The following is a 13592-nucleotide window of genomic DNA, read 5'->3' as shown; positions in this document are numbered from 1 at the left end:
AAACAATTTTCAGCTTTGCCAAATATATTTATGCATCAGCTGCTCTATTTAAACAATTCCTTTTACTCCATTCTCCATCTGCCATGTCTACTGATGCTTCCTTAGAGCACAGAGATGCTGGGAATAGGAATGAGTTAATCTTTACAGGAGGGAGCATGCAGATTTGGAGAGCAGGGCAGCAATGCTACATCAGCTACGGAGGGGGCAGCAAAGAAGAGCTGTAACAGTTAATGCCTCACTGTGCAGCTGTGAGCAAGGAACAGAAAGAATGTGGTTTTCTCACACTTTCCTCAGGTTTGGCTTTAATTGGGAACTGAATTACAGCTCCTCTGCAAAGTGCTGTGGAACTGGAGGGGAAGTGAGGCTGTGTGACACCTGAGTGCTGCTGTAATAGGAGCAGTGGTCAGTACAGTGTCTGTGCAGGTGTGTGACAGGTACCTGAGTGTTGCTGTGATGGGCTGGCAGTGGTCAGTACAGTGTCTGTGCAGGTGTGTGACACCTGAGTGTTGCTGTGATGGGCTGGCTGTGGTCAGTACAGTGTCTGTGCAGGTGTGTGACACCTGAGTGTTGCTGTGATGGGCTGGCTGTGGTCAGTACAGAGCCTGTGTCTCAAGACATCTGAGGAAATGACAATTTACGGAAGCTGCTGTCCCCAGTTTAACTGGCACCCTTAGAGGATGCAGGTCTTCAGTGTGAAATCTGAGCTGCATTGTTTCCCTGCCCTCCTGAACTTGTTTTTCTGATATTGAACCACTTTGTCTCTCATGTCTGCGCCCTGAAACTCTCGGGTCACAGATGTTTCAAAGTGATGAACAGAAGCTGCTCAATCCCCAGCCTTATTTCCAGCACCACAGTGTGACAATCTGATTTAGCTTTCCAGGTCAAACAATTCTTTTCAGCTGGCTGCACTAACCATCCTGGGCACAGTTGTTACCTCGTGTCAAGGCTTCGTCTTGCTGATGCCTTTTGTTTGTTAGGCAAGGCTGGTGGAGGCAGGGAGGACATGGCCCCACCAGGCTGTGACTATTGTGTGTCATATATGTTTGCTGTCACAAAGGGACACCGAGGTGCTCAAACTCTTCCAGTACAGTGTCATTAATACAGCCAGGTGGGATGTGATGTGCCCAGGGGGAAAGACTGCAGGAACAATCATTTCATGGAGGTACTTCTGGAGAAGAGAGGACTGAGAAAATGCTCTAGAAGCTCAAAAAACAAAAAGAAAACATGCAAAGAGCCAAATATAAATCTTTCTTAGAGGAGAGCAAAGATTCCTTCTGGACTTAAAATAATTGGAGCAGTGCAGTCAGATATTGGCCAAGGTTCTGAATTGCAAATATGGGTAGCACTGGCTTTACTGGCAGGAAAACCAGAATAAACCGAGTTACTATTGCTTCCATAGTACCTCAGTCTAAACAGCATCCCCTGGTTTCTGTGCAAGCTTAGTAATGTTCCTGTTTATTAAAAATGGAAAAATATTGTGTTCTGCTGCCTTTTCCTGGAAAACTTAAAATGCATTTAAAAATCCAGCACTGTCCAAATCTCTGTAATGCTTGTAGTGGCCTTTCTTAATATCTCATTAACAGGTTCAGACCTAATGAAGAGATGCAGTTTCTGCTGTTTCTCTATCACCAGGAGAATTAAGAGTGCTTCAGGCTTTCTTGGCTCATGAGCTGCTTTAACTGGGAGGGGGTGGTGGGTTGATTTTGGGGTTTGCTTGGTGTGCTGCATGCAGTCCTACTGCTTACAGGAACCCATGGGGAAAAAACCATGTCTTTACACTGCACTGTTGCTCTGAGAATTTTTATTTCCTTCTTAATTTGTGTCGTGTCCCTGAGTTTTCTGTAAAGAGGGGACTGAGCCAAGTCTCCCTGCACTGGAATCATTATGCAAAGTAATTCTAATACTGGTCCTGATTCTCTAAATTTTGTGTTTACCTATTTGTATCATTAACTTGAATCTTTTCCTCCAGACAAAAAAATGAGGTGTTTGGAGCTGCTGTTTCAGCCCCAGCTTTTTAGCAGGCCCTCGTTACAAGCACTCCTTGTGCAGATGGAGGAAAAACGTGGAATTCCACTTTTCCATGCCTGCATTGGCAGTTGCTAAATGGAAATCCACAATCAAGCACTGTTCAATTCCCAAAACTCTGCACAATCTGTTAGCCACTGCACTTTTAATACTCATTGATGAAATAGCTTTTTCTTGAATATTTTTGGACTAAACAGTTCATTGATAGTCCATCCCTGTGCTTTACACTGATGGCAAAGTCACCTGGGAGCCTCCATGAGCTTACAGAGTTTCTTCCCTACAGTTCCAAGGTACAATTCAGAGGGCTGTAAACGCTTGGAGTGATGCTCTTCCTTTAAAGCATGATAAAAAATGTTTTATGTGTACATACACACACACACACAAACAAAGGTTTTATTTAAGACACATGCAGAGCTTGGGCACCCTAAACATGCCATAAATAAAGTAGTGTAATTTTTCAGATATGGTCCTCATTATGTTCAATTCCAGAGCTGATAAACTTTATCAGGATATAGACAAACTGCATTGTAGTCAGTGATTGTTCCCCAAAATTCTGAAATCCAGGCATTTTGGAGGCTCCCATGAAAACAAGAAGATGTGCTTTCTGCCTTTCTCCTAAATTAGGCTTTATTAAATGAAAGGACTTTAATCCTGAGGTGCAAAACCAACATGGGAGGACAAGGTTTCTTCAGCATCTGGTTTTCCAAAAACCAAGGAAATTTTGGCTAAAATTAGGGGCCAGCTTTCCTTCTCTTTGCCTTTGGAGAACGTGGCAGCTGAGTGGGATGGTGGTAAATTGGGAATTAATGAACACATCGATTGGTTGTTTTGGCACTCAATTAGTGAAGATAAAATGTCATTTTTTGGGTCAATGGCAAGAGCTGCAAAGATCTCAGGATCCTAGTAGGCAAATTAACAGACAGGTGCCTGAACAGGGGGAAATTAGAAATAAAAAATGTCCAAATAACTAAAATAAATGAGAGATCTACAATGCAAGGGATTGTACCGCGCTGCACAGTACTTTTTTTCTGAGACTATAGTTTTGGGCTGTATCTGGAAGAAATAAAGTATTTCCTTCACCATTTTAGCTGAGGATATAAAAAAATGGACTTAGGTCTCAAGTGCTTAATACTCAGCAACTCTCATTAAGATTTTTACACAACGCTTTAATAAAATTTTGAAACCTAATATAAAATTGCCAGTCAATTTTTTATTAAGTATCTGAATTGAACAAAATTTATATCTGTGAGTAGTTTCACCATTTTCCTTTGGAGAAATAATTCCCCAAAAAGAAGACATTTAAAAGGGAGCAAATTGAATAATAGCTTATGATGGAAGTACAAAAAGGAGTGGGGAGGGAAGAGAAAGTCTAGGTTACAAAATCGAAAGTGTTTTGTATAAAAATCGATATTAAAATAATTAGAATAGACCAAACACCTTTAGCATTGTGCCTTTATATTATGATTGTAAAGTGACTGGGGATTACTTGAGGGATGAAACTAGAAGTGAAACCTACCACTGAATAATGGAATTAAATCCCGTTTTCATTTTCAAAATCTGAAACCAACATACAGTGGTTACTTTTCCTCTCAGGCGCTTAAAAGTCAATAATTGCTTTTTATCTGAGCAACTTCCCAGGAAAATCTAGAAGTTCAAAGGGAGATGACTGAAGGCAGTGGAAGAACTAAACCAAGCTCACAGAGAGGTTTTGCCCTGGTTTTATTCTCTGAGAGGAAGCAATGCCACTCTTTGCTGTGCATAAATAAAAAGTCAGGCATGCCCTGTAGGAAGCAAGAGAGGATCAGTTTAACACCATTGTTTATGATTTTAATGACAGACCCCCGAGATGTGGTACAGATCATTGGAATTCCATACTCTGCTCCCTGTTCTGTGTCACTGTGCTCCTCAGAGGGTCTGGAGACTCAAAATTCTTCATTTCCATTTTAATTTATTTTCTTCTGTATTTTTTCCTCCCCAAAAACTGTGATCAGAAGTTAGAAAATCGTTTTTGCTTCCATTAATCATTTTGTGCTTTAAGTGTCATGGCCTTGGACATTTTGTTTTCCTGTTGCTCACAGACAACTGTTGCTGAGACCATCCTGACTGTGTGTGGTCTGTTCCATCCCCGGAACGCTCCTGGCAGGACATGCAGGTGACCTATGCTCTTTGTGTATTCCAAAGCTGGCAGCAGAGCCTGGAAAATTGCCATTTTCAGGGGCAGGGAGGTATTAAAGGCTGCCATGAAGAAAAGCCCTCTTAAAACCAGGCTGGTCAGGAGCAGAATTGGTGCTGACACAACCAGAAAATGGGAGTCTAGAGCCCTGGAGACACCAAGGGGATTTCCTGCGGCAATCTCTGTTCTTTGAGGGGGAGCAAAGGAATTGAGCAGGAAAGCCTTGGAATCTGTGCTGTGTATGTCCCTGGAAACCCCACCAATCTCCTTTAATGTTTCTGGTTGTCTGGATTGATTTGTACAATACACCTATTCCTAATTCTGAGGTCCTAAGGTGAAAATATGGCACTGTAGCAGCAGTTGGGTGTAGGTGGAAGACAGGTTGGAGGAAATCAGGGGTTTTTCACCATTGTAGTGGCATAAACCCTATAAATGACAGCACTGATTGCAGCCTTACAAGCCGTGTAACTCTGGGAAAACAGCTTAAGGCATTAGACAAATGTAGCAGCTATTAAATGAGCAAGATAAGAATCAGGCTATCATTTTATCTCTGTGTATGCATGTAATCTTGGAGCCTTCTGTGGCTATAAACCAGCAGCTCTGGCTATTAGTTTATTCCAGATGTATTTTAAAAATCAGCCTGTGAAATGCAAGCCAATAAACTCCAAATGGCTGTCAGTGGTGACTGAGTTATTTTATCTCCCAGCATGCAGGCATGGAGCAGGTGATGGATTTTCCAAGGAAACTCAGGCATTGTAATTCCATTACCGTGCCAAGCACTGTAATTGTTCAGGGCACTACAACGATGTCCCATTTCCCCTCTGCGCTTGTTCCTACATCCCCAAATTAATCCTGGTTGTGGCCAAAGTGCAGCTCTGGTGGCACCCTTGCAATTTTCCTGCCAGCATGCCTCCAGTGGTGCTGTCAGCTGGATAATCCATGCTGGGATCCATCATTTATGTGCTGTTGTTTGGGTGACGTATGGAAGCAATGCATCACTGCAGGATTGCCTGGTGAAATATCCCAGAGGCTGCCGAGCTTTGTGAGGGGGAAAGGAATTAAAATCCTTTTTAGATGAGAGAAAGTTTAGTTATTTATAGGAGCTGGAAAGAAAGGAGGGAAGGGGGGGAGTGGGGTGAGGAGGGGGAATATGATATAGGAGTGTTTTGTCTTTGAGAAGTACCTAAATCAACAGGAGCTGCAGGTGTTTATTAAGTCCAAAAATTAGGGAAGGGAATTTCCGTATTTCCAGCACTGTGCCCTTCCCTCCCCTGGAACTGCTGGAAGAGTGATTTAAGGCATTATTTGGAACCAGGGGACTCAAAAGCTCTACTTTCACTTGTCCCGTGTCAGCTCCTGCAGGTAGAACAGACACTTTGTCCTCTGACCTACTCATGCTATTTGTGGCCCCCACTAATGACAGAATTAGATGGTTAATTATTAGAATTGCACTAGAGTATTGATATATTTTTATGCTAATAGAGCATTAATATTAATTTTTATTTAATCCTGGACAGTCATGCACTGGAAGGCCACAGTAAATAAATTCAAGTCTGGAGCCCTGATGGAATTTGACAAATTACACAAAGTTCAGACATGTGGAGTCACTGTCGAGCTTTTTATGACTCAGGTCCTTTTTGAACCTTAACTGTGGAGAATCCCCTGGGATCACCTGAAAAACCTGGCACAACAGGGGCTTTTTGTTCCCCTCACAGAAATTGTGTGAGCAGAGATGGGGCTGTCTGGTGGTATCTCAGTATTTCCTCCCTTTTTTCCAAAGAAAGCTGTGTACAGAGACCTTTGATTTCATATTTTAGATTTCTGGTTGCTTTTTAGCTCAGTGCCAGCAGTCTGCCTGCTCTGGTGGCATCCATCCATAAGAGTCCCAAAGCATCCAGGTTTAGGAGGATTTCTGCACCTCTGTTCACAGATAAGACGTATTTGGGGATGGAGAAAGTGTAAACATGTGATTATTAGACATTGATAAGCAGCAAATAAATAAGAATACATTGAGAAGACTCTCATGGCTCCTAAGGTGCAGAGACTGCACCTTAAAATCACAGGGAGTCTTGTCATTCTTCCCCTGCCTACCAAAATTACTCTTCATTTCTCCTCTTCTCATACCTAACAGGCTGTAAAAGTCTCTCTCTGTGCTTTTCATTCTGAGCCAGAAAGTGGAAAAGCCTTTCAGCCTCACTCCCTCTCCATTTCAGGTGATTACAGTGTTGACTGTGCTCAGGTTTCTTTTCTGGCTGTCTCTGATAGTCCTGGTTTCTATTTCCAGCTTTTGATCACTAATTCTGTCCTGGGGAAATGCCTGTCTGTGCTGCAGCCCCTCGGATTAATGTGGTTTGCACTAATCAGGACCCAGGTGATGGGAAACAGACTTTGTTATGTGATGAGCCATCCCTTCAGAACAGCAGGACGCCTTGGATTTCTTTTGGAAGAGAAAAACTGGCCAGAAAACTCTTTGGGAAATTAGTAGGGTACCTTGAAATTCTATTTGGAAGCCTTCTGAGGTTTAATCTTACTTTTAGGGTCAAGAAACATCTCTTTATGGCTAAACAGGCTATAAAGCTGGGAAGTTCTCATTCTGTATTACTGCAACTGATGTGCTGCTCTTACCTGGTTTTGGTGCTGACTGACAGGAGAAATGGGAAAATATGGAAAATGAAGAATGAATCAAAGTTCGAATGAATCAAAGTTTCCATCCCGCTCAGCTCTGCTCCAGAATTGACACAAAAGGCCTGGAGACTTGAAAATAAGCTGTGAAAAATGTCATATGAACTGTGAGTGTAATGCACCTACAAGTTTGGTCCTGGATGTTGTTTATTTTGGTTAACGATTTTGTTTAAAAAAACCTTGAGTGTGTAACTTGGCTTTTTCCCTTCAGTTCTTCGATTCTTTCATCATCCCATTGACATTAGGGGAGTTTTGAGAGCAGGGTTGGATGGGAGAGATTTGTTGGTATAAAGGAAAAGCATTTCTTAGAGAAACTTATTTCCAGTGACGAGGTTGTGTTTTCTGCTGCCTCATCCCACCTTTATTCACTGTGAACTGAAACAACATCCCTTGGATAGGGAGGGCACTCATAACTTTCACCCAGAGAGATTATACCTGTTCTTAGTTCGTTACCATATACTGGGGAGTTTGTAATTTGATTTAAATTTCGTACTAATTTCAGTCTCAGGAAGGAGTACACAGTAGCTGGAGGTGCCTGGGAGGCTGCACTGGGAGCCTCTTTGGAGCAGGGCGTGTGTCCTTCAGCTACTGTGGGCTGGGTTACTGTCCTGGAACAAGGATATTTACTCAAAATTCCTGGTATTTCCATTGTAGCCCAGGAATGAAATCTGCTAATTAGTGGGATGAAGTAAGCTGATTAATATTCTGTTTATAATCCTTATGCCGGGGTATGCCTTGTCCCATCAGAGCTCTGGGGGTGCTGCTGCCATGCCAAAAATATTGCCTGTGCTTGATTTTCCTCCATACTCAGCCTCCTTCCTCTGCCTCTGCCTTCCTTTGTGTCCTTCCCTTCCCCCTTTTCTTATCCAATAGGACAAAAGTGAAAGGAGTATGAGCAAATCCTCACCTTGCACTACACCTGCAAAGCAAATCCCATTTAGGGCAAGCTCTTCCGGAACGTTATCTTGTGGACGACGGGGTTCTATTTGTTAGCGATGTTCAGAAGGCCCCGTGGGAAGGCACGGCGCCACCGCACGGCCGGGAGGCGGCCCGCAGCTGAGAGGCAGCCATGCGTGAGGAGAGAGCCAGCTGAGTGACAGCTAGGCGTGAGACTGTGATTGGCTGCAGGGACACGAGGACAGCGCATGAACGGGAAGCTGATTGGGTGACAGGATGCGTGGACAGCAGTGCGGCCGCTGAGCCGGCCAATGGGTGCCCTTCTCCTGTTGCGGTCTGGTGGCGTGACGCGGGGCTGGCTCTGCCCCGGCGCCGGCCCGGGAGCCGGCTGCTCCCCGGAGCCGCGCAGCGTGGCGTGCCGCTGCAGGGCTCGTGCTCCGCGGCACCGGTTGTTAAGCGTCGAGGTGTTCAGGAGTGAGACGCTTGACTCAGCCAATATATCAAGCGGCAATTCAATTTATTAATTAATATGGTAACGTATGAGCAAAGACAGCGCTGGGTATAGTGGTGGGGGTTTTCCCCTCCGCACACCGGTTGTTGGGCTTGCTGGTATTTATTGATCATATTCATGCATATTCATAAGATTTTCCCAGTTTCTGCGTGAGCTTTTGGCAGTTTCCATTTCTACCTTTAACATCACAATTCTATACTCCAGGATTGTAAATCTGTGATGGTGATGTTTGGTTCCTTTCCAGTTTCTATACCCTATTGTGTACATCCCAGGATGTGTGTCCAGATGGTGGCCAACTTCTATTTTCTGGGATCATTAATCTATGGTAGTGATGTCTAGCTTCCCCTTTTGAAGTCACTAATCAGCAATCTTGATGTCCATCTTCCTTCTGCAGGAGCTTGAGATAGGGTCACTTCCCTTTCTGTTTAAATTCTTTGTACGTTCTAAAGCTACAGTTTAAAATCCTTAGTACTAAGCAACATTCTAAGGTTTTAATTCAAAAGTCCTTATTCCAAAACAGCTTAAGACTTACACATTCTAAAACTGTAGTTTAATATCCTTAATACTAAGCAATATTCTAAAGTTATAATTCAAAAGTTCTTGTTACAAAACAGCTTAAGACTTATAATTGTTATTTGCAAACAAAAGATGGGCTCAAAAGCCTTCTTCCATGCTTTCCTCAGTTGTTTATTAGAACTCATCTTTATAGCTGTCCCATGGTGGTGTTCCACACATTTCATAACCACAACTGCACAGGTTGCCTTTACCTGACACGAATCACAACTTTGTATTTCAGAGAGGGCAGGAGCAAGGACAAGGGAGAGGTCTTCTGCATAGGAGAACAGAGGAGTTATTACTCTAGGGATTCTGGAGGCAAAAGACAAAAAAAAAAATAGGGGTGCAGCACCTTAAAAATGTGTGAGGTTCAAAGGGAGGGTACAAATTGTTAACCAATAGGGGATATCTTGGGGAGGAGTAAAAGCTAGAGCTCACAAAAGCATCGTCCAGTGAGGGTGGCGTGGGGTGGGAATCGGGTCACATGGACTAATGGGACTTTGGGGATTTCCGGGGGGGATTTTGGAGCAGGAGGTTGGCTCAAGTGAAGATTGACAGTTTGGTAGAGCAAGGGTAAAGAACGTTCTACCACAAGAGGCAGGTGTTCTGGTATGACAGGCAACTGGGTAGGAGGGTATAACTTGGGCTAAACCAGCCACCTAGGGGGAAAACAGGAGCAAACTGTTAAAGAGAAAATGCACTAAAACAGTTATGTCCGGTGGAAATTAAAGGTATAAAAAGGGGGCAGTTTCTGCAATAGAGATCTTCATCCGATGCATAAGGAGGTCTGTGTGGCTTTGTTCCCAACTGATACATTATTTCAGAGTTTCTGTCCTTTGTTTTGGCTCCTGAACGGGATCCCTGCTCAGGTTTTGGCAGCACAACAGAGACACATTCCTGCTTGTGGTAATCCCTGGAAAGCTGCAGGAGTGATTTGTTCAGCATCCACCTCTTCCCAGTATTTTTGGTGACATGACAATTCTGCAGAGCTCCTGGAGAATGTCACTATGAGAAGGAGCAGGCTTAGAAGCTTAAGTGGAGATTTTGGAGGCTGTTCCTTGTGGCTGAATTGTCCTGTAGGTATGAATGCACAAAATAAAACTGAGATCTGTTTGATTAAGGGATGGCTCGGTTGAATATTAAATTCTCTGAGTGCAGGAACTCGAGTGACTGAGAAGGAACTCTTTAAATCCACAGCACTTATGTCACTCTGCATTACCTACAGGAGAAAATAAGGCTGGTTTTGGTTGGCTTTTTTTTTTTTTTTTAATGATTCAATACAAAATTCCAGTTTCTTTCTATTGATTTTCCTTGCAAAAATTATTTCCTTGAAAAAGCTGGGGTTTCCAGGGTATTTAGCATGTCCTTAAACTGGAGTCTGGTCACATATTTTCAGCCTAGGCAACTGTTTTGTGAAAATTATCTTAACATGTTCCCAGTCTTGCAGGACTTTTTTTATAAGTCATTCAGTAAAGCTTTTTAAAAGGATGAGACACATACTTTGTGGATATGGAGTTAGGCTGTCTCAGGATATGCTGGATTTAACCAGGTTCATGTATAGGTGTAGCTGAGAAATCCCTCTTGTGAATTTTCCTTGTGAAAAATCCCTCTCCAACCTCCCTATAAACCCCCTTATGTGCCAGAACCTGCTTGGTCATGGTCTCAGCCACCCAAATATCTACAGCACCCTCTCACTGCTGTCCCTGGGTACTGATGAGTGAAATGTTCTTCCCACCTCTTTGTGGAAGCTCGATGAACCCAAAGCGAGATTGGGGCATCCAAGAGTTAGAGAAAATAAATGTGTTTTTGGCATGGAAGGGAAGGAGGTTTTATTGCAGGGAAATCTGAGCCAGCTCCTAAAAAGTCAGCCCAAATTGGCATTGAACCTAGGCAGGATGTTTCAGTGAAATGTGAATTTTAATCTCAGTGAGAGAAGATAGTCAAAGACTTAAGATTCAAAGAAAAAAAAGGCAAACAAACTGTTACATAATAATTTCTTCTGCCATCAAGAAAACATCGGGGTCCTGTGTTTGACTTCTGGAGAGAACTTGTGCATAATGCACTCTTTTGAAGGCACAGGACAAGTGGTTCTGGTTTTGTGCAAGTTTCCGATGGTAATTAAGCACCTTTAAAGAACTGCTCACAATTAAAGTGTCAGTGCTTTCTTGAATAGTCTTAATTTCAGCAAGCTTTTCATGCTGGATTCATGGGGAATATTAAAAGGCACTTCATCATCCCTGGAAATTTATGCATGGGATAGAAGGCCAGAATCAAAAGGGAAGATGAGGAACTGCAGTCATAGGAGCCAGAAGAAGAGATTTCTCAAGAGTTACCTCAAAAGCAGCAAAATATGCACACGTTAATAGAAGTTCAGATAAATATCTGCCATTAGCTAATTTGGGGCTCAGTAACTACATGGCTAAAAGTGCAGAAACCCTGCACGTATTTTATGGGAGCCAAACATAGTGATAGAATATTTTAAAATGGCTTTTCTTTGTGCCAAGTCAAATGTTCTCATTTGTCTTGGAGGTACCTCAGTGTCTGCTTTGTGGTTTTTTTTTCCCTAGGTGTGGGATTTGTTTTTTGTTTGGTGCTTTCCCTTTGTATTTTTAGTTCACTTCCTCCCCAAATGTTAAACAGATGCTGATGTGAATGGTAGCCTGGTATATTAATTACTGCACATAATGAATCTCAGAAAATGTAATAAAGGCCTAATTGGTGTCAATAAAAGTAACACTGACAAATGCCTGTGTGTGTAATGTAGGCAATGTTCAGCATCACAGAAGCAGGAGAACAAACAACCCCCTCCCTTGGGGAATACCCTGCCTTTGGATTTCCTCGGGAAGCAAGGCTGAATGCTAAATCAGACAGGGAACAGCAGAAACACAGGTGCTCATCAGCCCTGGTGGCTGCTCAGGTTTGATTTTATTGATTTCTGCCCAGCAGAGGTTGTTTGAAGCTCAGGAGAATTTGAGCTGTGGCAGTGGGACATGGAAACAAAGGGTGGTGGCACTTTGGCTGCTGTATTTCTGTCCTGCTCCAAAAAGGATCTGTCAGGGTGGTGTTGTTGTAATTTCATATCATCCTGTTTTCTTTCTCCAAATTCAGGACTTCTGTCCAGTGTGGAAAAGGCAGAAATGACTGAGAAGGAGGATCCAAGAATGAGAAAAGATGGAAAAACACAGCTTTGGGTTATTTTATAGATTTCCTCTCTCCTGCTCTCCAGATCCTCATCTACTGACAGGTCCTATTTCCATTGCTTTGCCAAAAAGCTGCTTTTTTTTTTTTTTTTTTTCTCTCCCTGATTTATCATCACCCAGCTGCCTGGACATTCTTACACTTGTGCTCATCAGTCCTGGGGTTTGCCAATAACTTAAGCACAAATGATCAATGTTAATATAAAAATAAAGTTATCCCCTATCCCAACATAAATATCAGCAGTAATTAAATTGTCCCTAAAATTAGTCCAAATCTTACTCAAAGCTTGGGGTCTTATTTATTTTCTTCCTTTTTTCTACCTTTTTTTTCTACATAATCTTTCCGTTTCTCCCATTTCCCTGCCAATGGAATTCAGCAGGGCTCAAGCAGATTTATTTTGGGTTCACCATTTCCCTCCTGTCTCTTAGGCAGATATTCACAGCCCTTTCATCCCCCACTTATGCCCTGAGCTGTTCTAGAACCTGCCCTTTACCAATTCTGCTTAATTATAGCTGTGACTGATTGAGGGTGCCTTGGGAGGCATCTGAACCACTCCAAAAATCCAGAACTGCGGTTGAAATTCTTGTTGCTTTCAGTAATTCATCTCCAGGTAGGAATTGGCTGAGGAATGGAGACTGGGAACAGGTTAAAAATATAATTAAATAAATAAAATATAATAGGATTATTACTTTGTGGTTTTTTTTTTTTTTTTTTTTTTTTTTTTTTTTTTTTTGTTCTCAAGCAGTTTTCCAAAAGAAATATGTACTTAGATAAGGACCTGTGTATGGAGAGTTCTTCTTTTAAATTTTCGAATTGATGCCTTTGCTCAATAATGGAGATAACTAATTTGGCAAAATAAGCATAATATACCAAAATGGTTCTATAGCATCCTTACAAATGCACAAAATGCTCATTATTTGGGTCTCTAATTTTGTCTGTAGCCTTTGGCTACAGAAATTTTATTAATAAGCTCCGTGTTGTGCATCTGCAGATGTTACAAGCTCTCTTTTCATGGGGAGTTATATGGCCCACTAAATCCTCCTGCAAACACTCTCTCCACCACAAAGGTATAAAATCAGAAAAGTTAGATAAATCCATGCAGGCAACTGAAGGAATATGGTTCTTTTAGGCAATATCTTGAACAGAACAGGTACATCCCCAGCAATAAATGTCCCCTCAAATTTCCAAACAGCCTGGGACTGGTCACTGCACGAGGCATTTATTACAGCCAAGGTCATTAGTGCTGCAAAGGCAGATTCCAAGATCAAATCGCTCAGATTGCCTCTATCAAATGTCATCTTTGATGTAAAAATGTAAATTTCACAAGTGTCTGTCGACTCTTTGTTACAATTTAATTACCAGAATGAGCACTTCTTCCAGGAGTGGGAGCTGCTCTCAGCACATTGAGAGGGAGGCAATTAAAAACTGCTGCTTCCCAGCTCTGGGGCTGCTGCAGCTTCTCTCTGTTTTAACAAGTGTTTGGAGTGCTGTTCCCACATGGAATTGGCCTCAAAACCTTCCTGGAACTGGAGTTTTCCTCCTCAGGCTTAG

General features: G+C 42.5%; 1 long non-coding RNA gene across 1 annotated transcript; it reads left to right on the top strand.

Annotated features, from left to right (window-relative positions):
* The first annotated feature begins 8143 nt into the window (after positions 1-8143).
* LOC128820109 (uncharacterized) lies at positions 8144-12045 on the top strand. Its single transcript, XR_008440820.1, has 2 exons — positions 8144-8309; positions 11952-12045. It is a non-coding gene; the product is annotated as an uncharacterized LOC128820109 (long non-coding RNA).
* Positions 12046-13592: the final 1547 nt, after the last annotated feature.

Source organism: Vidua macroura, chromosome 28 (assembly GCF_024509145.1).
Source record: "Vidua macroura isolate BioBank_ID:100142 chromosome 28, ASM2450914v1, whole genome shotgun sequence".
NCBI lineage: Eukaryota > Metazoa > Chordata > Aves > Passeriformes > Viduidae > Vidua > Vidua macroura.
This window is presented reverse-complemented; position numbering and strand designations above follow the sequence as displayed.